This window comes from Temnothorax nylanderi, unplaced genomic scaffold (assembly GCF_030848795.1).
Source record: "Temnothorax nylanderi isolate EJ_2023f unplaced genomic scaffold, tnyl_v1.0 TNYL_tig0267_pilon, whole genome shotgun sequence".
Lineage (NCBI taxonomy): Eukaryota > Metazoa > Arthropoda > Insecta > Hymenoptera > Formicidae > Temnothorax > Temnothorax nylanderi.
In genome coordinates this window covers 123,293-149,657 of record NW_027249329.1, presented here as the reverse complement: position 1 = coordinate 149,657, position 26,365 = coordinate 123,293, and the positions used below count along the sequence as shown (strand labels likewise).

Here is a 26,365-nt window from a genome sequence, read left to right as displayed (position 1 = left end):
TATTTAGTGCACAATAATATTTGTTGAATATTACTTGAACACTATATTGAAATACAAATCGTGTATATGGTGACATCTTACAGTAGACACTCGAGAATCATGCACGTGATAAACGCGTGTACACGAATTCGCTCTCGGCGTAAACCGCCGACGCCGACGCTCGTCTCACTCTCTCGTCAGAAGTGTATCTGAAAACGTGCTTCCGGACTTGTACTAATCAGAATATTGTATATTCTTGCATTTATTCTTCTAGTAATTATTGTAATCATACCAGTCACGTGTGTTGTGTTGTTGTCGGAGGTATTTGCGATTTACATTCAAAATTATAGTTCGATTCTCAACAGGTTATGGGCCCAGGCTCAAAACGTGCTCAGTGATAACGTGGTCGAGTGTGATAGACAATGGCGGAAACGACACGCATTTCCATCGCAAAACTTGATAACGATAATTACCAATTGTGGAAATATAAAGTTGAACTACTGCTAATAAAGAAAGATCTGTGGGATGTTGTAAGAGTCGCCGCCGGAGCAAATTACTCCAATATGGACAAAAAGGGACAATCGGGCGCGCGCGACAATTTGTCTACTAGTGGAGGACAGTCAATTACAACACGTGAGGGAAGCGACAACTGCAAAGCAAGCATGGAACACTTTGAAGGCATACCACGAGAAATCAACACTTCCCAGTAAAGTATTCCTTCTGAAAAGCATCGTTAATCGGAAGCTGGATGAAGACGGAGATATGGAGGAGCATATTAACGGGACGCTCTTGCTTGTCGACAAACTAGCGGCTTTAGGTGAGAAACTCGTGGAAAGTTTGCAAATTGCGATTCTTCTTGGAAGCCTGCCGGATTCATATGGTACGCTCGTAACGGCCTTTGAGAGCCGTCCCGATGATCTGACGCTCGTAAAGGGAAAGCTAATCGACGAATACAAGCGTCGAAAAATAAACAAGATCGGAGAAGTCGACAAGAAAAGTGCTTTGAAGGTATCGACTGGTAGCAGTGTAACTTATTATTTCTGTCGAAAATCGGGGCATATTAAAAGAAATTGTCCCCGTTTCAAGCGTTGGAAGAATAACAAGGAGAGTGCCGGAAACGTTGTTGACGTCGAGAGTGAGGACACGGAAGTTTCGGTGCACATGTGCTTCATGGTTGGAGCGAGCAAGCCGAAGGAAACAGACACTGAGTGGACAATTGACTCTGGTGCGTCAAAGCACATGTCGACAAATAGAGACGTATTTACGAAACTCAGTGCCGTGAAAGGTAGCGTTATGCTTGCGGACGGTAGAATGGCGCGAACCGAAGGAATCGGAACCGTGGTGTTACGATGCGTGGGACGTGAAGGACAGCACACACCGGTAACGTTGACGGATGTCCTGTACGTGCCGACGCTGAAAGGGAGTCTGCTGTCAGTTCGACGGATAACTCGCAATAACTTTAATTCGCGAAGGAAAATTAGTTGCAACAGGGAGTTTGCAAGGTGGCTTATATTACTTGCATCTCGTAGAAAGTGCACTTGCAGCAAAATCTGCCCACACCATCGAGTGTCAGCATACGTGGCACAAGAAATTCGGACATCGAGACCCCGTGGCGGTGAAGCAGCTGGTGGATAAGAAACTGGCAACAGAAATTAAGTTAAAGGATTGTGGAATCAGATGCGCTTGCGAATGCTGTATTAAGGCAAAAATGGCGAGAAAGCCATTTCCTAAGGTCTCGCTGACAAAACAAATAACACTCTGTGAAAAGTATTAGGGAGAAGCAATAAATACGGCTAATTATTTACAAAATCGCTTACCGACAAGGGCAACGGAGAAGACGCTCTTTGAACTGTGGGAAGGAAGGCTGCCGGACATGACACATTTACATGTGTTTGGCTGTACCGCATACGTGCACGTTCCCAAGATGTTTCGAGGAAAACTGAGTCCAAAGGCGCAGAAATTAATTTTCGTCGGATATGCGGACGGCTCCAAAGCATATCGACTTCTGGACAAGCAGACAGGAAAAATCACAATCAGCAGGAATGTGACCTTCGTTGGAGAGGAAAATTTTGGAAATACACCAGATGTAGAAACGAGTCTTGATCAATCACGAAAAAAAAGCTCGATTGAGCAGGATCCGGACGAGAAGACTGTATCATTCGAGCAAGAGCAGGAGCAAAATGCATCACGGACCGACAAGACAATCGTGATCACCAGCGACGAAGAAAGTTTTGAAGATGCTGGCAAAGACAACGATGAAGACCAAGATGGAGAGGACGAGGAACTAAGAAGATCATCGCGAAGAAACAAAGGCAGGCCGCCTGACAGGTTCGGAATCTCCGATCATGCTAACATGGTCAGCACCTTTATCATGGAGCCTAGGACTGTCGCAGAGGCGCTATCGGGCCCCGATAAAGAAAAATGGAGTTCGGCCATGAAAGAGGAGATACAGGCCCTGATGACAAACCATACTTGGGACCTGGTCGACCTGCCGGAGGGACGTAAACCCGTTGGAAGTAAGTGGGTCTTTAAAATGAAAACCGATACTGACGGAAATATTTGTAGATACAAGGCCCGCTTAGTAGCTCAAGGTTTCTCGCAGAAATATGGCAAGGACTATGACGAAGTTTTCGCTCCGGTGGTTGGACAGACGACAGTACGTATCTTCTTCACATTAGCAGCAAAAAGAGGACTCATCGTTAAGCAGTTCGACGCCAAAACTGCGTTTCTCAATGGCGACCTGAAGGAAATCGTATATATGGTTCAACCGGAGGGATTTACAAAGCCAGGAGGAGAAGATAAAGTATGCAGACTGCGAAGAAGTTAGTTGGGTCTAAAGCAGGCCGCGAAAACATGATACGACACACTCAAGAGCGTTTTGAATAAATACGGGTATCAACAAAACAAATCGGACAAATGCCTGTTTAAAAGGGTTACACGGACAACAACAACTTATCTAATTGTTTACGTGGATGACTTTCTGATTGCAAGCAGTACTCAGAGGATCATTGACGAAACGGAGGAAACGCTAAAAAGGACGTTTGATATTGTAGGCCTTGGAGAACCGAGAAGTTTTCTTGGTTTTCGAGTATGGAAGGACGAACGAGACATTTTTCACCTTGATTAGGAAGCCTACATAGATAAAATCATTAACCGCAACGGAATGAGAGACGCAAAAACCTCACACATACCTATGGATCCAGGAAGCATCAAGAACAGATGCCAAGCAAACATGATGGAATCAAATAAGAATTATCAAGAACGCATCGGAGAACTTCTGTACGTAGGAGTCAACGCAAGGCCGGATACTCACTTGTCTGACTTACATATTGTGTTTTTATTCGCATATTCAATTTCGTGTACATACAATTAAAAATTTAAAGCAAAATTACTAACAACAACACATGGTAAAATCAAAAGTCCAAAATCAGACTACACATGAATCCAGGAGTTATAATTTTGACACATCTAGTGCAACACTTTGTTTCAGGGTATTTGATGCTTGTGCCATACAAAAATGACTGTAAGAAATGCCGAGATAGATTGTACTAAAAAATAACACTTACAAAATGCAAATATGTATTGTGAAATACTCAATGCTGTTACATAGAATAGATTTTCTAATTAAAGTGATAAATAAATATGAAAAATTTTGGTAGGTATTGTTGTGCCGCTGCCGTGAGGTGGACTCGGGAACGCCACAGGATTTGGGGATTCCGGGTCGGAGAAAGAATTAACTCGTCGCACTGTTTTAAATAAATTAATTGAAATATATTTCTTTTGATCAAGTTAACAATTGTCCCAGTTACTTAGGATTAAGTCCCGATATTCGCGTTATACTTGAAAAGTCGCTTAACGATTATAACGATTACTAATTTGACGAATAATGTGACGGTTATTAATGTGACAGTTATTGTGACGCACGTATATGCTTAGATGTTGTATTAGCGACTGCCCGCCCGATCTTCCTATTCGGCGGTATTTATAATGTCGGAATCGACATCCTGTTGTTAACTCGGGGGCCCCCAAGTTAGCGTTGTCCGACTTCTCATTGTCAGCCCTTTCGGTCGTCCTGGAGTTGAACGCTCCTGGTTCCGATGTCGGTTTGCATCAGAAGATCGATCGTCCGATGCAATCGTCAGGTTTTTCGGCGGACTTCAGATTCGACTTTAGTCGCTGGGATCGGATTACTTATAGGAGGCAACTCGCTATTGCTAAGTACACTAATTAATCATTATAACGTTGTGCGCTCACAACAGTATTCACAAAAACTTACATTGCAAATATAATGACTAATACAAAATTCAGCATACACTAATTTCTAAAGAATAATATGATGTTGGTTTCCATACTTGTTATTATTCGTATATACGTCATAGGCAAATGGTTATTTTAGAAAAATAGCTTTTGACTAGGCAAATGCTATCTGCCTGGTCAAATAGCTTTCGCCCATTTATTTTTGCTATTTTCCTAGTCAAATGCTATTTTCCTAGGCAAATGCTATTTGACTGAACCGCTGTTAGGCAAATGGTATTCAGCAAAACATGCATTGATGTATTTCAAGTAAGTACACATGTAGGCGGGGAAAGCCCTTTCCACGCATAAAAAACTAATCTATGTGGTACCTCGTCTCGCGTGGAAAGTGTATGCGTGGAGGCAGTAGGTTCCGCCCCCGGGGGGGGGGGGTAATTTTCCGAAGTTTGGACCACGCGCACTTTATTGCTCACATCGAAAACAACTTATGTGTAAAACTTTAGGTCGATCGGGAGCAGGGGTTATTCGGAAATACACCCAAACGGCTAAGCTAATCCAACCCAATTGTTGGGAAATATTTTTACAAAGATTTTTACAAAGAGAGCCGCAAAAAATGTCAAAATTCGGAAAAGGTCCTACTCTGAATAATTAATTACAATTTATTTCCATTTTCCTAAAAAGCGTTCAGGCAAATGCTATTTAAACACAAATAAACGGGCGAAAGCCATTTGACCAGGCAGATAGCATTTGCCTAGTCAAAAGCTATTTTCCGAAAATAACTATTTGCCTACGACATATATACTGAGACGGTATAAACAACAAATATTTTATATTTAACCCAAACCATATTTTATATTGAACTCCGTATACAGATGTCCAGATATATTATAAGTCGAATATACGGTATACACCTACGTGAAGATCGTGAAGATCCTTAGTTGAATATATACAGAATTAATATGTATATATAAACCCTCTATATACTTACGACTGGGGTCTCCGTATACTTAAGGAGAATGTTAGTTGTGATTATCCAAATACACAGATACGCATACCCCGGGAAAAAATATCTCTTATAATGTCTCATATGTTCATATAAAAAGCGATATTATATGCTCTGTGACGTTGCAGTTTCGCTGCATCGTGGCAGCGCCCCGCCGCCGTCACAAGGCGTGGGTTTTCGGTGATTAATTATTCGCTTCGCGCCCGAGGACGGTCCCAAGAGTCGATGCGAGATCTCCAGGGGCATAATTAAGCGCGTTTGCATGTGCTGATCTTTTTATTTTTCTTATTTGTATAATGCGTGGCGCCTCACCGAGACGAGACGCGGATCTTCGAGGGACTGCGAGGGAGTACGAAGGGAGTAAGCCAGGAGAATCGAGCCGAGAAGTGGATCGCGAGAGCGGATCGAAGCAAGGCGAACGGACCGACGAGCGCAAGGGAGCGCAGGAGGACACGCGCGCGGCGCGTGACACAGCGGCGGGCGGACCCGTAGAAGCAGGGCCCCGGGACGCCGGGGCAGAATGAGCTTCACCTGCCCTCCTCACCTGCAGACCGGACTCCGGAATGGATGGCCACCATTCCCGGACCGAGACGGAGGAGCACGGGGACATTAGCGTCCCGTCCGCTGCCGGGAAAGATCCCGGCGAAATCGCCGCGCGAGCAAGCGAAATTGTTGTAACAAAATGTGACGTTGCTGTTTCGCGAGCGAGGAACCATTAAGCGCCCTGCGGGAGCCGTGATTGACGGCCCTGCGCAAGGATACGTCGAGAGCCTGCGAGCTCACCCCTAATTGGTCCGCGCTATAGCGTCGAGGGACCGCGTACGCCCGGGGTGGGGCGCGCTATCGATTCCGCCATCGAGCGAATTTTCGGCGACACTCTCGGATCGTCCTCCGGCGAAGTACGCGACTTTACCTTTTCGGCCTTTTCATTCTTAATCTAGAGCGGCGAATTACGCCCGACCTTATCGAGCCTGACGACGACGCCCGGCCCGACCTTTGGCGGCAACGTATCCTCGGGAGGAGACAGATCATTGGTGAGGTTGCCTCGCGTAATATTCCTTATGTAAAGGCACGACACCGCCCTCCGGGCCGCGCTCTCGCTCCGGAATAATTTCGGTAATTAGCGTATTCACCGACAAGGCGTAAATTCGGCGATCGACAGCGAAAGCGAGGTGTCCCGGAATGGTCTCGTGGCCATGGGATCGCGACCGAACTTGCAAACCCCTGGAGATCGCGGTAGACGTATCCGAAACGGATTTCAATCTCGCGAATTCGCCATTTCTCGCGACCTTCGTGTTCGCGACCGCGTGTTTCGTTGTGCGTCGTAATTCGTACGGTCGGGAATTAGATTCCACGCACGGCATTAATCGCGTTAGAATATGACTCGCATGGACTCATGAATTGCGTAGGATATTATTCGCGTTTGGTTGTTTCTCGCGTTAGCTTGATTACGTTAGGATATTAATCGCGTTAGAATACACTGAAAGAAAAATTCTTGGTAATCTTGTGAGATACATTTAGTAATAGTTCTTTTTAAAATATTTGATTATTATTACCGAATATAATATTAATAACAAAACATTTTGTAATAATTATAAACATTTTGAAAGAGCCAATTTTACGTTTAGTTGAGCCAATTAAATTATATAGTACTTATTATCAAATAGCTTAGTGATAAATAACAAACAGTTTGATGATTAGTACGAAATTGTATGAAAAAGCGTTATCTGAATGATTTGGTGACAGTTACTCAATTATTTAGTACGCAATTTGGTAATTTAGTAAGTATTACTAAATTTCGTAAGTATTACTAAATAATAAGATTATTCTTTACTGTGCGGAAGCGCAGGCATTTGTTAGTGGTGGCGCTTCAGGGAACCGAGAGCGTTGCACGCATCCATTTGTTAATTACTAATAAACTATCAGTTTATACTTACCAAACTGTTTGGTTACATTTATCATTACTTGGTAATAATTACCAATCTTTGCCAATAATAACCAAATCATATCAGGTTTTACTACAATTATTTGTTAACATTAACCAAATTATTTCGTCACATTCATATACGTTTAGTTGAAGCTATTTCACTAGGTAGCTTGGTCACATTAACCAAGCCTGGATTATTATAACCAAGCCTTTTTTTCAGTGTATGACTCGCGTTGACTTGGTTGTCTCTCGCGTTAGATTAATTGCATTCAGATATTATTCACGTTGACTATTACTCGCGTTAGGTTATTATTCGCGTCATTATTCGCGTTTCGAGCGTTTCTCGTGTTGGGATAATTACGTTCAGATATAGATATTACTCGCGTCGAACTATATTCGCGTCAGAATATGGAATGTCATTCGCGCCAACGGATCAATTGCGTTAGTATGTTATTTGCGTCGCCTTAGTATTGCGCCCGTCATTTCTCGCGGTAACTCCGTATTTTCGCGTTAGTTATCGTATTCCGTGTCCTGCCGAATGCCTCGGCACATCCTTCTTCGCGTTAGAACGTCGCTGACGATAGCGTGTGTTGCGTTCGGTCGTAATTGCGTTGGGACGTTGCTTGCGCTGCGATTATTACTTGCGTTAGATTTATTATTTGCGTTAGATTAAGGTAACTGGGCGACAGAATTCCTGCGCGGTTTTGGACGTGGCGTTCACGCGCTCCAAGCGTGACGCGCCACCATTTCGTGATATTTCACGTTCGACCCTACTTCCTAGTGACTCTATTATTTCGCGTTTACTCCGATTATTTCGTATTCGGCTGTGTCTTTTACCGATACTCTATATTATTTGTAAGTTTAATTTTCTACTATTGTCCTTATTTGGTAACAGCGCATTCCGCGCGTTTACTGTAAAATAACGTAATTTTCCGTTCATTTCTGACGTCCGCGTTATCCTTAGCGTTTGTTTTATTTCTGGCGTCCGCGTTACTATTATTATGTGTTTGATTCTTGACGCCCGCGTCATCATTTCTTTGCGTGATTTCTACGGTAGTAATGGAAGCCAAACTGGCACTGATTGTTTTATTTGAGAACTACCTCAGAATAAACGTTGTTATTAGTTTTGTTTAAAAATGAGAGAGTGTGATTTATGCGTCATCCCGCCGAATCTTGCGCTACCCTTAATCAACCCCGCCCATAACCGTTAGGTCGAGCTGGCCGATCTCTCGCACGCCGAATTGATTATAGTGCGAGAGCCCACCGCAAAAATTTTGGTCCATCGCTTTTATGGATAAATTTACTTGCAAAAGGTAGTTTATAAGTCGTATTATCATAAACGATTGTCAGCCAAACTCGTACCCCCTGCGTTATGAGCAATAAAAATTTATTAACAATTGGATTTCTAAGCGATTTGGGTCCATCGCTTTTATGGACGAAACTTGTTTCATTCGAAAGGGCATCAAATTCCCTTTCAGAAAATACCCGGCTGATTTGCCCTGGCCCCTGCAAAACCCAGGCTGATCATGATTTTTGACTCAACGCGCGAGTCAGATCGAGCGTGGCGTTTGAAATGCGCGCCGTAAACAAGGACAGAGCGTCACGCTTTTATTTATACTTTGGATACTATCTAATATTATAAATTTTTAAAGATCACAATTGTTGTTATTGTTATTATTTAACGTTTATGATATTATAATATTGTGTAGGGATTATGAATATTTTTGATTTTTTTATCATTCATATTATTATATTTTATATGTTAATTATATACTTTTATCATTTATCATAGTTAAAAATATCATATTTCCAGATAAAAAGTATGGAACTGTCAGAGAACGTAATGTAAATTGGAATTTTGTCGAATATTTCCAAGTTTTTTACATTTTTTTTATAATTAATTGAATTTTAACAAAATCATAGCAAATACTACACGGAAAAAAATAAACTGTAAAAAATCGTCAGAAATCTGATGACTATTTACAGTTTATTATGTAACTCGGCCACGGGTAATGATAAACTCGTAATTTTTCAATGAAATAAATGAGATACTACTAACACGTCAAATGAATTTTTGATATGCACATCAATGCTTTTTACAGTGTATAATAATATTAATATATATTCAAACAGTAAGATTAGATGTTCATACATCAATTTATAATAAAAATTCAGTAAAATGACTAAATTACAGTGCTAAACAGTATCTTTTATTGATAATTTTATTATTTTTTACAGTTTATTTTTTTCCGTGTAGTATTTGCTATGATTTTGTTAAAATTCAATTAATTATAAAAAAAATGTAAAAAACTTGGAAATATTCGACAAAATTCCAATTTACATTACGTTCTCTGACAGTTCCATACTTTTTATCTGGAAATATGATATTTTTAACTATGATAAATGATAAAAGTATATAATTAACATATAAAATATAATAATATGAATGATAAAAAAATCAAAAATATTCATAATCCCTACACAATATTATAATATCATAAAAGTTAAATAATAACAATAACAACAATTATGATCTTTAAAAATTTATAATATTAGATAGTATCCAAAGTATAAATAAAAGCGTGACGCTCTGTCCTTGTTTACGGCGCGCATTTCAAACGCCACGCTCGATCTGACTCGCGCGTTGAGTCAAAAATCATGATCAGCCTGTGTTCGAGATTACGCTCGCGTTGCGCCATCTCATCAGATGGCAGCATCGATCGGGTATCGACAGGCCGGATCGACGCGGCAGCTTGCGCAAGCACGGGCGCGCTCATCGCGAGCTTCTCCCTCGCCTCAGAGAGAAACATGTCCGCGTTGTGATCGTACGTACGACGTGTGCTCTGTGAGTTCTGTTCGTAGAACTGCATACCGTGCCGCTCGCAGTGATTGAAGCTGCCAAGAGACTGTAAACTGTAAAGAGACCGCTCACCCCAGCCAGCTCTGGTACATCAACACGACGACTCAGGCTCACACGTGCGCGAGTGCCGACCGCCACGTGTCTCAACGGCTCACGGGCGAATCACCACGAGCGAGGCAATTTATACAATTGCCTCGCGCATCAAAAGACTTCTCATTATACACCGCTCATCGTTTCTCAGGTCAGACTGTACATATTCCATTAAAGACGGCTCAGACTGTGGTCTGAGTTACACAAAAAATAAAGGCATAATTTGTTAACACCCTCCACGCGCGTCTTTCTCACCCCGCTACCATCGCCGGGATTAATCAGCGATTTCGCGAACAGCCTGGGTTTTGCAGGGGCCAGGGCAAATCAGCCGGGTATTTTCTGAAAGGGAATTTGATGCCCTTTCGAATGAAACAAGTTTCGTCCATAAAAGCGATGGACCCAAATCGCTTAGAAATCCAATTGTTAATAAATTTTTATTGCTCATAACGCAGGGGGTACGAGTTTGGCTGACAATCGTTTATGATAATACGACTTATAAACTACCTTTTGCAAGTAAATTTATCCATAAAAGCGATGGACCCAAATTTTTGCGGTGGGCTCTCGGACTATTAGGTCTTGCGTCACTTTGGTTGAACTTTCGTGATTCTTAGTGGACGCGAGTTTACGCGTCTGGCGCCCAATAATCATTTTTGCGTTAGATTATCGGACAGTGTGAGAGAACCGTCGGAGAGGCCTACCACCCCTCTCTCCCTACCCTTTTGATCGGTCGTGTGCCTCGGGCGTAAAAAGACGTGACAGCTCATATATGAATTTTGGCCTGATAAGAGCTTATATGATTATATATTATTATATAAGATTATACATATATGTATAAGGACATATAAAAAATATCTTTCGTAATGTCTTATATGCTCATATAAGTAGCGATTTTATATGCTTATATATAAATTTTGACCTGATAAGATCTTATATGGTCATATATGATTATATAAGATTATATAAGGACATATAAAAAATATCTCTTATAATGTCTTATATGTTCATATTAGTTCATATTAGTTTATATTAGTAGATATATGATCATATACTCTCTAAAGTAGAATCAGTGAAAATATCACTAATTGAAACAGTAAAATAGGATTTCACTGAGAATCAGTGAGTATTTCACTGAACTTCAGTAGAAACGTTTACTTTTTGTTTCTTTATCTTATATCTCACTGATTATGGTCAGTGAAAGTAAGATGTCACTGTAAAATCAGTTATCTGTTGGTAATGCTGATTGATGGTGCGAGGAAGCGGAACAGGGTTGTGATGTGTGAAACAGAAGACGAGAGCAAAGTATACGTGACGAAGGACGAAGCGGTGTTAAGTGTACATTACGAAGAACGAGAGAAGCTGCGGTACTGAGCTAAGCGTGCTTGCGAAAAAGGAGAGGTTAAAAGTAAGTACGGAAGCTTCTTGAGCCGTAGTTCATTTACCGCGGGTACTGACGAGTACGGTGGCCTAACGGGGCGAGGTTATAGTTTGCCAACGGGGCAAAGACAGAGGCCCAACGGGGCTAGATTATAGTTTGCCAACGGGGCGGAGACGGTGGCCCAACGGGCCCATAGTAAAGCGCGATAAACTAGAAACTGTTTCTCCCTTTTCATTTTCAGCATAAACCACGGCGTATTACCCAGTGAGAAATGATACATTGGATCGACGTCGATTAGATATCGATATCTCGATATCAATATAAAATCGATCTTCACATCAATTTCGGTATTCAGGTGGTCACAGCTTTGACATTCATCGATATCGAAATCTTTGAAAAATCGATATATTTCGTATGATAACTAGAGCGCTTTTATAACGTTTTTCGATGTCATAATAGAGTCTGCAAACGGAGGGATTCCAACCTTTTTGTTTGAAGAATTATTTGATATTTATGAAAAATATAGCAATCGAATCAATGTCGAAACAATGTAGAATCGATGTCAATTTGAACTCTAATGAGGAAATTCACCCGACATAAAAAAAAATTATATTTATTTTGAAATTTTATTACTACTTTTTAACTAAATTTGTTTCTTAAGATGCAACCTATGATTATAAATATTTTCTCGTACTTGAAAAACACACTTACCTTAATGGGATTCGAACTCGGGACCTCTGGATCGTGAGCCAACCGTCTTACGTGGTAGACTACTTAATTTGATGTAAGTGTTATATATAATCTACATGTGTCATAACCAGCACAAATATATAATTTTTCAAAAATTCTTAAGAAACAAATTTAGTTTAAAAAAAGTAATAAAATTTCAAATCGGATATACGAATATAATTTTTTCTTAATGTCGGGTGAATGTCAGAAACCAGTGCCGGCTCATTACAAATAGGCCTATTGACAGAATAATAGAATAATGACAGTCTTGATGTGTGTATTAACCATACTCACGACATGAAAATGCCTTCTCACATGAAATTGCACTCGAAACATATTCAGAGCGCGTGCTCCGTCTCTAACTAGTGGGAAATAGTAATCGAATCGATGTCGAAACTATGTCAAATTGATGTCAAAGAGTTCAAATCGACATCGATTCGACATCGTTTCAACAACGATTTGATTGCGTACATCATGCATGATTCTTAATTATTCGGCGAAGTTGTCCCAATATATTTTAAGAATATGTTATATTAATATATTTTAAATGTTTTTAATATTTTTAAAATAAATTTATAATTAATTAATAATATAATAATAACTCATTATTCTCACTTAAAAAAGTAACTTATCGTTACCATAACTCGTTTTTCTCATTGAAAAACGTAATCCCTGGCAACAAATTTTTCATATAACAACATATATATAAATGTATATAATTCTTTTCTAAAATGGACATTATATGATATATATATATATATGTATATATAATTTATATAAATTTATATAAATTATATATAAATATATATATAAATATATATATATTAGACCGCATACTTGGTTAATGTATAATTTAAAACACAATAATTTTCAGTTTTCTTCGATTCAGGAAACAATTTAGTTCTTTTCATCTCAAAGTCGAATCGATATCGAACCGATATCGAATCGTTGATAATGGACAAACATGAAAAACATTGAAAATCTTGAAAGAAAATATTATATTATATTGCTACATGCTACCAAAACAGATTGTTTGCAAAGTTATCATAACATCGAAATAACCTCGAAATATTTGAAACTATCGATATTCAACAACCTGCAGAACCGCATCGATGAGATCTGATAGGATCGATATCGAATCAACGTCGATCCGATGTATCGTTTCTCACTGGGTTGAACCAGAGAACTGAACATCAAACAGAATAAGATTATTAATCTCGGTAATCGTTGGAAATAAGATTATATAAAACAAACTATATTATATATACATATTTTTTAAATTATTTTAAGGTGTCTAAAAATTGCATTTACAAAATCGCCACAATAAATAAATTATATTAAATCAATAAATATACGAATTTTATTGTTTTAATATCAAAATGTATTAATATCAACCCCTACCACTTTTTCCTTTTCCTTGTACAACATAACATCTAGAAAATTCCAACTAACAGTAACATAACCTCAATGTTATAATTTCCTATTCAACAATATAATTGTAAACTACAAAACATATTGTAACAGTTACATTGTTGAATAGAAAATTATAACATGTATTAAGGTTATTACTCTTTGTTACTGTTTGCTGGGACATTTACTGATTTAATCAGCTTGCATTACTGATTTTGCTGTTCAAAGTCACTGTTTCCAGTAGTCCAATATTACTGAGTAAAACAGTCAATATAACTGATTTAATCAGCTGACATTACTGATTTTGCTGCTCCAAGTCACTGTTTCTAGTAGTCCAATATTACTGATTAAAACAGTCAATATTAATAACTAATTCTTTCAGTGAAATGTCACTGATTCTCAGTGGTATACTTATAACTGCTTCAATCAATGACTATTTACTGTTTCCCAGTAAAAATACACTGATTCTCTTTTAGAGAGTAAGAAATGGAAAATATAATCTTAAACAATATTATATGGCTATATATGAGAGTATATAATTATACATAGCCATATATGAGCATATATGATTATATACCCGGGAAAAATACCTCTTATTTGTCCATATTAGTAGATATATAATTATATATGGTTATATAAGAAATAAAAATATAATCTTGAACAATATTATATGGCTATATATGAAAATATATGATTATAAATTCCATAAAACCTAACCTCTGTAAGTATAACCTATAGCTATATATCGTATTATATGCTTGTATATTATCATGTCTGATCATGTAAAAGTATATTTATAAGGTTAAAGATAATCATATATGAACATCTACTCGAATCTATCCATAAGTTTGTAACGATACCCCCCGGAAACTGCATCGTTCCGGCCTAACATCTTGCCGAGACCGCCCGGCCGACCATCCACAAGGCAAAGAACGGGCACGGTGTGCCCACCGTATTTTTAATACTTTATTGTATGTTAGGAAGTCCGCGAACGGACTTACCGCGGCAACCGCCTCAACGCGCCGAGCGGTGCCGAAAGCGACCGAAGACCGCCGAACGCGATCGCGGCGTCGGGACGCCGTAGTCCCCGACCGTTCCGCCGCACCGTCCCGGCGCTCGTGATTGCCGTCGCTAGCCCCGCCACTCCGTAACGCCGCCGCGACGGCTATATAAACAGAGCGTTTGTTAACGCAAATTGCGATTTCCCGATCAACTTTCCGACCGACCGCACCGATCCTGAACTCCCGCATCCGCTAGTCAGAACGAGGGTAGAGAGCCTCTGGCATACTCTGTCTTCACCGAGCGAGTCTCGATAAACGACCAGCTTCCTTACACACAGAGTTATCCGAACGGGGGCAGAGCGCTTCTCTGCCTCCACCGAGCGCTTCTCGCCGGATACCGCTCCGTCTCCAGACGCTTGCAGCCTTCCATCGGGGGTAGAGCCGCCGTACTCTACCGAGCGCTTCTCGGTGGTTGGTCTCGCGCCTTTCCCTCGATCTAGCCGCTCGCAGCCTTCTTCGGGGGTAGAGCCCCGTACTCTGCCTCCACCAAGCGCTTCTCGGTGGTCGGACTCGCGCTAGATCGATCCTGCCCGCGCGATCTCATCGCCGCTTCCGCGCTTCGCGCCATTTTTGCCGCGCTCCGATCCGCGACGCCCGGAAAACCGGCCCCGCCCGCGCCGATACCTATTGGTCGTGTTCAGCAGACCAAGCCGCTCAGTAGCAGTCGAACGTGATTGGCTCTTACTTTTAGAACCAACCAATCAACGTAGAGTGTTGATAAGACGAACTCAACAGTTGTGTCTGCTGAACGCGGCCATTGTCACGAGATTCGGTCCGCGAGACCGCCGAAAGTACCGGCTTCGCCCCGTACGTACCGCGCTTTACCTCGCGCCGCACAGTGGGGCCAAATCCCAAAAAACTGGCCAAAAGTCGAAAAATAAAGTTTCAATTCCGAGGATTTAAAGTGGTGGGTTTGTTTGAGTAATAGTCCGAAGGTCGGATTCTAGACTAGAGAACGTCCTATCACTTATATCTGCTCGTACACATTAGTTCAAAAGTGACGCTCGCTCGAACAAGAAGTGTCGTGTTCGGAGCCGAGTTTTAAACGTTATATTCAGGAAGACGCCAAAACTATAAAAATAAAGCAATTCCAAATCTACAAAATGGATTCGACAGCTGGAAGTAAGTAGAATATTATCACGTATTACAAAATTTATAGTAATAATTTATGTGATATCAATAAACAAATGAGTTGTACGAAAATAAACGTAAAATTGCAACGGAAAATTTAAGAAACGTAGAGAAAAGTTTATGAGTTCTGTAGAGTTCTGCGACCAGACCTATTGCATGTTGTAGATTCAAGTATTATTTAATAAAAACAACAAAGAACTGCTGCTCTTAGCTGCTTTCCTGCTATTGGTGCAAGTTTTTGTAGTGAAAAACAATTTTCTTTTGAATTGAATTGAATTTTAAACATTAAAAACGCAAAATATTGAAAAAATGTTTCTGATAAAAGTTGTAGGGTTTTGAAATATCTATTCAGAAGTGTACTCACATTGTGGGCCCGGGGCCCTATATGGGCTCAGTCAGGCCCAAGTCAATTTTTTATTATATTAATCCCCATTTTTTATTGCTCATTTTGATTCTACGGTTCAAGGTAGAAATATTTTGTATCAAGTCAATTTTTGCTAAGCCCCTTCCAAAAGGCCCAAAATTTTGGGCCTTTAGGAAGGCGTTTAGCGAAAAATTAGGTACCTGCTAAAATATTTCTAATTTAGAGCGTAGAATTAAAATCCATAGAAAATGAGGATTAATAATTTTTCATTGTCACTGTGGAGAATATTTTAAAAATAAAAATTTAAAATTTGAAGTATAGGTTTCAATCAAAAATCCGCACGAATAAACCGGGCTAACTAAGAACCAGCGCGGTAAATGATGCGCGAAAGTTTTATTTATATTTATATTTTACATATTTTCCGACCTTTAACTGCGTGCCGACTAGATTTGTCAACACGCAGTCAAAGGTTGGAAAATATGTAAAATAAAAATATAAATAAAACTTTCGCGCATCATTTACCGCGCTGGTTCTTAGTTAGCCCGGTTTATTCGTGCGGATAAAAATTTAAATTAATGTTTCTTTTTATTTTCTTGTGGTCTTTATTGTATTGAGTTTTAAGATACGCAATTTACTTTTATAAATAATTTAAAAATATATATATTTTGGAATAAATAATAGTAACTATAAGATTGAATGTGTAATTGTCAATTTATCTATAAATATTATACTTTCAAATTTTAGAATCTGCCGACGCTGATGCTCAAGTTTGCGCAAGTTTATTAAGAAATGAAATTTTTTTGTATTGAAAGGCCATTTAAATGATTATGTGACTACAGCATATCGAGAAATTGAAAAGTTCATGTCTCGTAAATTGTAACGCTCTTTTACTTTATCCGACAACGTGAAACCTATCATACGCAAATTATTATATGACTTAAAGACAAAATGGCAGCAAGTGAAGAGGATTGAAGACAAATTTTTTCAAAAGTTTACCTCGAAAAAAATTAAAATCGTTGCTACCAGAAACAGCCTTATTATTAATTGCGCCAAGTATTACAGAGAGTGAGGAAAGCTCCAGCAATCAATTGAATACTTGCAATTGTATCAACTGACTGTGAATCAAATTATTCTTCTGATGACGATGCATAAAGTTGTTGAGATTGACTGTATTTTAATAAATATATATTTATTCACCGCCCGTTTACACAATTTTTAAGTATGACTCAAATATTTCTATAATTTTGACGCACAATGATCTATGTAAGTTATTATATTTATTGTACTTTGTATCACGGTTTATTAATTTGCATTCTTGTAGCATGTGTTGATTATCGGTAATTTATGTTGTTCCAGCATTGTTAAATTAACTTGATAAAGACCCAAAATTAATGGTTGAAATGTCGTTATACTAATAAATTACTGCCAGTCAGGCCGACTAATCTTGTTTTATTAAATATATATTTATTTTGCAGTTCTCACTTTTTATTTCACTTTCTTCTTTCATGAGCAATCACATATTTAATAAGAAATTTAATGTTGATGTAATAAATAACTTAACATTAAAAAAAAAATTTTTATAATAACTTTATATTCAGATAATAGAATTTTGACAGCATTCTTAATCTTTCATTTTTCTATTGTTATTTAGAAATCGAGTATTAATTAATGATCATTGAAAAGGACAGAATTTAAATTATTAGCCTAAATAAAACGTTTTTTCTATACAAATCGTCCATATTTAAACCATCCATTTTGATTTTTCAAATTTTGACTTCGGATTCGTAATCAGCGAGCCCAAAAACTTCCGGGTACTGAGTTTCATCCAAATTGAAAAACGCTTTCGACTTTTGACCAGCTTTTTGGGATTTGGCCCGGCCGCCCGCGGCACGCCGATCATTGTATTCTACCTCGCGCCGTCCGCGACAAACCGATCATTGTATTCTGCGCACATCAAAGCATTGTAAATATCGCGAGCACTTGTTATAGAATCAGTATTAATCCGTTGTAAATACCGCGAGCATTTATTATAGAATAAACTCTTGTTATTTTGTTACACCCGGCGATACGCTTCATTTTGCCAACCTCGCCTCGCGTCCGTTCCTCCGCGCCTCCTTCGAGCCCAGACCCGCCGCGAGCTAGATCCGCGTATCGAAGACAGGTTGTTTTAAGTTTGTATAACTGTTATAAATATTCTTTTAGTATATTATTTTACTTGACAATCAAATTAATATGAGATATTATTTCTAGTTTTAATTTACACAATTGCGTTTTAAGTCCGACAAAGTCCACATTGACACGTAGTTTAAAAAACTAAAAAATGTAATAATTCGTAAAAAAAACTGTTATATAATATATATTATAGTTCTTATAAATAAATATATTAATCGTATTATTTTGCAAACATACCTTATAATTTAAACTGAAAATAATATAATCATATATGAACTTATATAATCATATAAGATTATATATGATCAGATCAGATATTGCATCTCAAAGTATCCGATAGAGGGCATTCGATGGGATCTGTTTCTCGTATTTAAAATTTGAGAAACAGTGTTATAAGAACGGTATCAAAAGACACGACAACCATTTCGCGCTATGGCACAATTTTTGTATCAGTTGTATCATGGAGTCCACTTTTATAATAAAGAGGCACACTTAAAAAATAACATTTGAAAATATATAACCATTTTCTGAAACTTACTTAAATATATATGTCTTTATATATAATCTTATATTATCATATATGACCATATAAGCTCTTATCAGGCCAGAATTCATATATGAGCATATAAAATCGCTTCTTATATGAGCATATAAGACATTATAAGAGATTTTTTTACCGGGGAATGTATATAATGCGTATGTGTTTTGTAGAAGCGATCTTATATGCTCTGTCACGACTTTTTCACTCCCGGGACGGCCCGGGGCGTGTGCCGGATCAAAAGGGGAAAGGAGAGCGGGATGATAGGCCTCTCCGGTGATTCTCTCGCACCTCCGACACTTCTCGAAACGATTTTATTGTTGGGCGCCAGACGCGTGAATTCGCGTCCGCGAAATCGCGAGAAACCAAAAGGAGACGCAAAACGCAATAAGCCAGTGTGCGAGGGAATGGCTAGCTCGACCTAATAGCAGGGCGGGGTTGATGGAGGGCAGCGCAGTATTCGGCGGGGTGACGCCTAATAAAGAATGTCGTAACTCAAGCCATTAACAAATAAAGAATAACATTTATTCTGTAATAATCCCCGGATGAACAGTAAATGCCAATTCGGCTTCCTTTAATCGAACCAAAACGGATAGGTGATTAGTAACGCGGGCGTCGGATTTTGTAATAACCAATTATGATAACGCGGACGCCAGAAATAAATGGAATTTACGTTAACTCCGTAAACGCGTGGAAGACACAGCAAGATAAAGTGTGAGGAAGCTAAACTTACAAATCATTGAGATCATACAATTTTACAGATAATAGTAGAATATTTCGCGAACCAATAACATAGAGTATCGGTACAAATTACGACTGACTACGACAGAACGGAAATAAACGCGAAATAATAGCGTGAAATACCGCGAAATGATAATGCGCCACGCTTGGAGCGCGTGAACGCAAGGTCCAAACCCGTGCAGGGATTCTGTCGCCAAATAATCTTAATCTAACGCAAGTAATAATCTTAATCTCACGCAGAGAATAAACGTGACGCGAGTAACGTCCCAACGCAAGAAGGAACGAACGCAACATGTGATATCGCCAAGGACATCCTAACGCGAAGAATAAGGCGCCGGGGCGCTCGACATAACGCGAAATACTAAACAAACGCGAGGAAATATGCGGAATTACCGCGAGCAATACTATAACTAACGCGAAATTACCGATTGATCCTAACGCAGGAAACTGAGATTAACGCAAGTGATTCTGATCGAACGCAACACACGCGATCGTCAGCGATCGTCCAACGCGAAAAATGATGCGCCGAGACACTCGGCGTAACGCGAAATACTCGAATTAACGCGAGAAAGATCACGGAATTATCGCGAGTAATAACGAGACGCAACATTAGGTCAACGCGAATGGCCTCTTAAGGCGAACAACATCCTAACGCGAATAATATCTCAACGCAGCCGATATCGCGAGGATAATCTAAAGGTCCGAACGCGAATCGTAGGTAACGCAATTAAACCAACGCGAATAACCGTCTGATGCCATTAATATCGCGTGCCGAATCTAAGATTCGACCGGGCGAAGTACTACGCACGACGAGACACGCGGTCGTGAACGCGAAGGGCGCGAGAAATGGCGTATTCGCGATATCGAGTGTCGTCATTGACGCGCCTACCGCGATCTTCAGGAGTCCGTAGATTTCGATCGCGATCCCACGGCCACGAGACCATTCCGGTGCCCCTCGCTCTCGCTATCGATCGCTAAATACGCCTTGTCGGCGAATACGCTAATTATCGCGAACATTCCCGAGCGAGAGCGCGACCCGGGGAGCGGTGTCGTGGCTTTACATAAAACGTTACCGAGGCAACCTCACCGTAGGTTGATTCTCTCCCGAGGATCTTCGCCGTCGTCCCAAGGGTCGAGAGGGTGGCAGCCGGGCGTCGTACTCAGCTCCGAAAGGCGACTTAATTGCGAAGCAAATACCGCAACTTGACTTTCGACGTGCGTCGATTATCGAGGACGATCCACGAATGCTCCCGAAATTTTGCTCGATGGCGGAATCGATAGCGCACCCCACCCCGGGCGTACGCGGCCCCGCGACGTTGGAGCGCGGACCAATGAGGGGTGAGCTCGCAGGCTCGCGGCGGATTCGTGCGTAGGGCCGTGAATTACGGCTTTCCGCAGGGCGCCAAACGGCCCTTCGCTCGCGCGGCAAATTTTTCGGGATTTCTCCCGGCGGCGGACGGGACGTGTCTGCCTCCGTGTTCCTCCTTTTCGGTTCGGGAATGGTGGCCACCTATCCCGGAATCCGGTCAGCAGTGTGAGGAGGGCAGATGAGCTGATTTAGCCCCGGCGTCCCGGGGCCCGGCCATTATGGGTCCGCCCGCCGCTGTGTCACGCGCCGCGCGCGTTTTTTCCTGCGCTCCGTCGCTCTCGGCGGCCCGCGAGTCGCTTCGATCCGCTTTCCGTCGTCCGATCTCTCGCCGTTATCCTTCTCGTCGACTCCGCTTCCGCTTCCTCTGTATCCTCTCAGGAACCCCGGGTCTCGGCTCGGTGAGGCGCCACGCAATAATACAAAATAAAAAAGGATCAGAATACCGCAACGCAATTATAATATGCTCCTGGAGATCTCGCATCGATTCGTTGAACCGTCCTCGGGCGTGAAAAAGGTCGCGAAACCCGCGCCTTGTGACGGCGGCGGGGTGCTGCAACGATGCAGCGAAACTGCAACGTCACAGCTCATATGTGAATTTTGGCCTGATAAGAGCTTATATGATCATATATGATTATATAAGATTATATATAAAGGCATATATATATATATATATATATATATATATATATATAGGGGAGACCGGGGCTAAAACGTCAGTTTTTTTTCGGTGCCGATTTTTAACAACAAAATAAATAATTTTAGTTAAATTTGGTATACCACTGTAAAGAGTGAACCTTTAGCTACAAAATTTATATAGGAAATTTTTGTCTGCGTCGCTTTGTTTAACCGGTATAGAGCAAAAACGACAACAGTGGAAAAATTGAAATCTCAAAAATGCCGGGGTTTAAACGTCACACTGCATTTTCAATACATATACGTACATACATCTAATCCTGAAAAATAATAGGATACATTTTAATAATTGTTTTTTAAGAGAAAAATATAAAAATTTATTTAAAATTTTTATGCAAAACATTATTAAAAAATAGTTACGAGGATTCCTCTTTCCGCAAAAGTTACTCGCCCGACTTGTTTCACTCCTCGACGTCCGATGACTCTATTCGGTGTCTGAACGGTTGTAATTCCCGTCTCATCCATATTCCATATGCAGTGAGCCTGGAAATGCCCGGAAATGCCTTGGAAATGCATCCGGACTGCTTACTGACCGATTAGCCCCAAACACAAGTTTCAGGTTTGATCGCCCACGAAATATTAGACATCAACGATAATGAAAAAACTACACTGGATTCGTGTTCAGCATGCATTACTCTTTATAATCACGTACCTCGAGATTTGGAGCAAATATTATTGCAGATATTACAAAATTTCAACGCGCAGAAAATGTAACTTTCACCTTCCGAAAACACGTTTGCCCTCGTAAAAATCATAATACGGCAGGTAACCTGCCAAAACTCCGTTGGTCACATGGGTACCATAAGCAGCGTTTACAATGTTAATAGCGAGTTCGCACAATATACAGGTTCCGAAATATTTGATTTGACGCTTCAACCCCGTTGACGTTTTAGCCCCGGTCTCCCCTATATATATATAATAAGTTTTAGAACATTTTTATTTTTAAATGTTATTTTTTAAGTGTGCCACTTTATTATAATGGTGGACTCCACGATACAACTGATACAAAAATTGTGCCGCTCTATAGCGTGAGACAGTGTCGTGTGTCTTTTGATACCGTTTTTATAACACTGTTTGTCAAATTTTAAATACGAGAAACAGATCCCATCGAATGCCATCTATCGGATACTTTGAGATACAATAGTGTAATCTAATGGGGAGATCCCAGTTGCGCACAGAATAAATCGGACACAGCAGGTTGAATCAATCGGACACAGTGCTAATCGGACACAGTAGGAAACGGACACACAACGATTACAATCGGACACAGTGCTAATCGGATACAGTAGGAAACGGACACAGCAACAATCGGACACATTGCCAATCGGACACAGTGATAATCGGACACGGTAAGAAACGGACACAGTGCCAATCGGACACAATTGGAAACGGACACACGATGGTCGCAATCGGACACAGTAGGAAACGGACACAGTGACAATCGGACACATTACCCAGATAGCACAAGACGTCCTCAGGATCGTCCTGAATATGTCCAGGATGTCCTCAGGATCGTCCTGAATATGTCCAGGATGTCCTGGGATAATTTCAGGATATTTAGTTGTTTTCCAGATAGCCAATAACATCCTCGGAAAATCCGAAGGACATCCAGGACAACATGTATTGTCGTAAATATTTTATATGAATATTTTATTTGACTTCATTAATTGTTGTGAAATACTTAAAGTAATTTCAGAATGTTAAGTTCCGTAATAAATTATGAATTTTTCATAAATGTCCACTAGACTTAAATAGCATAAAAAATCCTAAAATTATCCTACTTATGTCCAAGATATCTTGAGGAGTATCGCAGGATATCCTGAGTACATCCTATAAAACTCCTCAGGACATCCTGGACACATTTTGGATGATTTTAGGATATCTTTTACGTATTTGGAATGAGTGAAAATAGCAATAACTGATTGTAGAGGAACAAAAATATCTAGAGCTATATATTAGCTCTTTATTCAGTGTATTGAATTTTCACCCTTTTTTTGCAAACAGTTCAAAAATGACAATTTTTTAGTTATGTCATTGTTGTAGCAAGTGAGCGATTGGGTGTACAACTTAGTTCGGTCCGTTTTCAAAAGATGGCTCTAGGTGCTATAAATGGTTGACGGCGACAGCTGATTTTTGCTGTATCGTGAAGTGTCAACATCTGTCAACCAAATATTGTTTACAAGCCTTTGAGTTTTGCACAACAAGTTTAATTTTTACTGCGTTGAAAATGTCGAGTTTTGTTCCAAATAAGCACCATTTGCGGGAAGTTTTGATTTTCTGTTTCAATTGGAAGAAAAGTGCAGCTGAAGCGCATCGAATGCTTGTGGAAGTGTATGGTGAATCTGCACCATCGGATAAATCTTGCAGAGAATGGTTTCGACGATTTAAAAGTGGTGATTTTAGTGTTGAAGACAAAAAGCGTTCGGGTCAACCGAAAAAGTTTGAAGATGAAGAATTAAAAACATTACTCGATCAAGATTCGTGTCAAACGCAAGAAGAGCTCGCAAAAACACCTCCCGTAACTTAGCCGGTCAACTTCGACTTTATTAATTTTTTTTTTTTAATCGTTTGGTGGTCGTTTGTTGGTGATTGTTGGCCTAATTACAACGTTTGTTGGTTCTTAATTTTTTTGTAAATTAAAAAAGAAAAATTAGCCTTAAGTTAGCCGGAAAAATTTTATTTTTAATTTAAAAAAAGCCTAATCGATGCGTAATCGTTTGCTGATGATTGTTGGTCTAATTTTAGCGTTTGTTGGTTTATTATTAGTCTTAAAAACAAAAAAAACCGAAAAATTATCTCACATTAAAGTAATCGAAGATTGGTTTATTTGCCTACGACTTAAGGTTTATTTCTATCAATTTAAGGCTAACATCTATAAAACTGGCTATGAATACGGGCCTTAACATCGGCAGAAAATCGCGAAAAGATCAAGAAACATGGTGGTTCCTGTTTTTTTGCGCCGTCATCGTTTCAACGAGAGACCGAGTGAGATTAAGGTAATTAATGTAGAATTCTATATGCTAATGTTTTAAGCAGAACGTTCTTTGATTTCTAATAGCGTTTTTCACTGGCAGAGCTGGTGCGCATTCAGTGCACATTAAAGCCGTCGTACACAAACCAACGTAAAGTGTATGCTTAGTATAAACAGGTTAAATCATGATTGCATTATTTGATAAAATATGTACTGGGTATTTTATCAGTCGAAATATTTGCATTTTACTTTGAATATTAGAGATTAAATCAGTGTATAACAGCTTTAACGTGCACTGAGTGCGTACCAGCTCTGCCAGTGAAAAACGCTATAAGAGGATTTATATCTTATTTTTTCTTGCATAGATAAACAGAATGTTATCGGAAAGTCATCTAAGCATTTTGAGAAGAATCTTCGGAAAGATGAACGTAGAAACCAATTGTTGCAATTAAGAAGAAAGAAGCACGAGCAAGTATTTGCGCAGAAGAGAAATCTCGGTGGTTTTTCTTCGTCACCTGTTCTTATCTGCGTCATACCTGACGCTAGCTTTCAGGAAGTTATTGAAAAATGAAAGATGATAAAGAGAAGTTAGACGCTAGAAAAGTGTTATTTATAATCTATACATATATATATAGATATATGAATATACATAGTTTATATGCATTATATACATTAATTTTGTACAGCGTAAATCGAAACCATTTGTAAACTGCGAATTTAATTCTATTCTCTAACTTTTACTCTGTATATGTATTATATTGCTTATAGATTCGTTTTCACTATATATAAACATACTATTTTCTAATGCACTTCAATGTAACGTAAAGCTCCAGTTTGAGTTTCTAGCTGTAAGTAAGCTATATTTTAAGAAACTTGTGCAGATAATTTGTAAGAATAGTCCTTGCTAAGAAGTGGAATATAGACCTGAGATACATATATAGTACTTATTTATTGTAAAAGACATGGACAATTAGGATCTATATGAAAATTGTATGAAATAATAAGGTTCTTAAAAAAATGACGTTTTGTTACTTCAAACAAATCTATAAATTTTACAGTAAAACACTTTCCACAAGTGAGAAACGGAAGCATATATACATTTGAGAAGTAGGTTTTTTTTCAAGAGAATTCTACTATAGGAAACGTATATTCACGTATGAATACGAGAATTCTCTTCAATTTTATATAAATTCAATCAGGTTGAAGCTTATATTTTTATAAAATAACATATACTCTTAATGATTACATAAATAATCTTTATTTATAAAAATACAACTTATTTAAATTTTAGTTCTTTAAACGCAAACATAATGCGCGTATCATGAAACACTGTATCATGTTTTTAAGTGATCATATTTAGGTATTTATGATTTACTTTATTCTATCATTTTTTTTAGCACATATGGTAAGTTTGACATTTATTTTATACGTACTTTGACAACTAGGCGTCTTGAATGAAGAGTTCATGGGAAGAAAATGATAAATTCATAATTAATCCATTTTAAATACAATTTTATGTTTAAAGTAGAACTTATAAACTTATATTTCTTCAAATGCTTTGAAATGTAGATATGCATCAGATGCATTTTCTAAGAATACTTTCAAAGTGACTACGTTCAAATATTTGTTCTAACTTTATTTGTAGTAAAGAAATAGGTAATTTTTAGATCGAAAAGATAATTTTTAACAAATGCCATG

At 39.1% G+C, this 26,365-nt stretch overlaps 1 protein-coding gene and 1 long non-coding RNA gene across 3 annotated transcripts in view; both read left to right on the top strand.

The window, feature by feature from the left end:
* Dpp10 (Dipeptidyl peptidase 10) overlaps positions 1-26,365 on the top strand; it is a 176,408-nt gene that overhangs the window by 72,651 nt on the left and 77,392 nt on the right. The window lies entirely within an intron of this gene.
* On the top strand, positions 22,721-25,603 carry LOC139780213 (uncharacterized). Its single transcript, XR_011720179.1, has 2 exons — positions 22,721-24,692; positions 25,033-25,603. It is a non-coding gene; the product is annotated as an uncharacterized lncRNA (long non-coding RNA).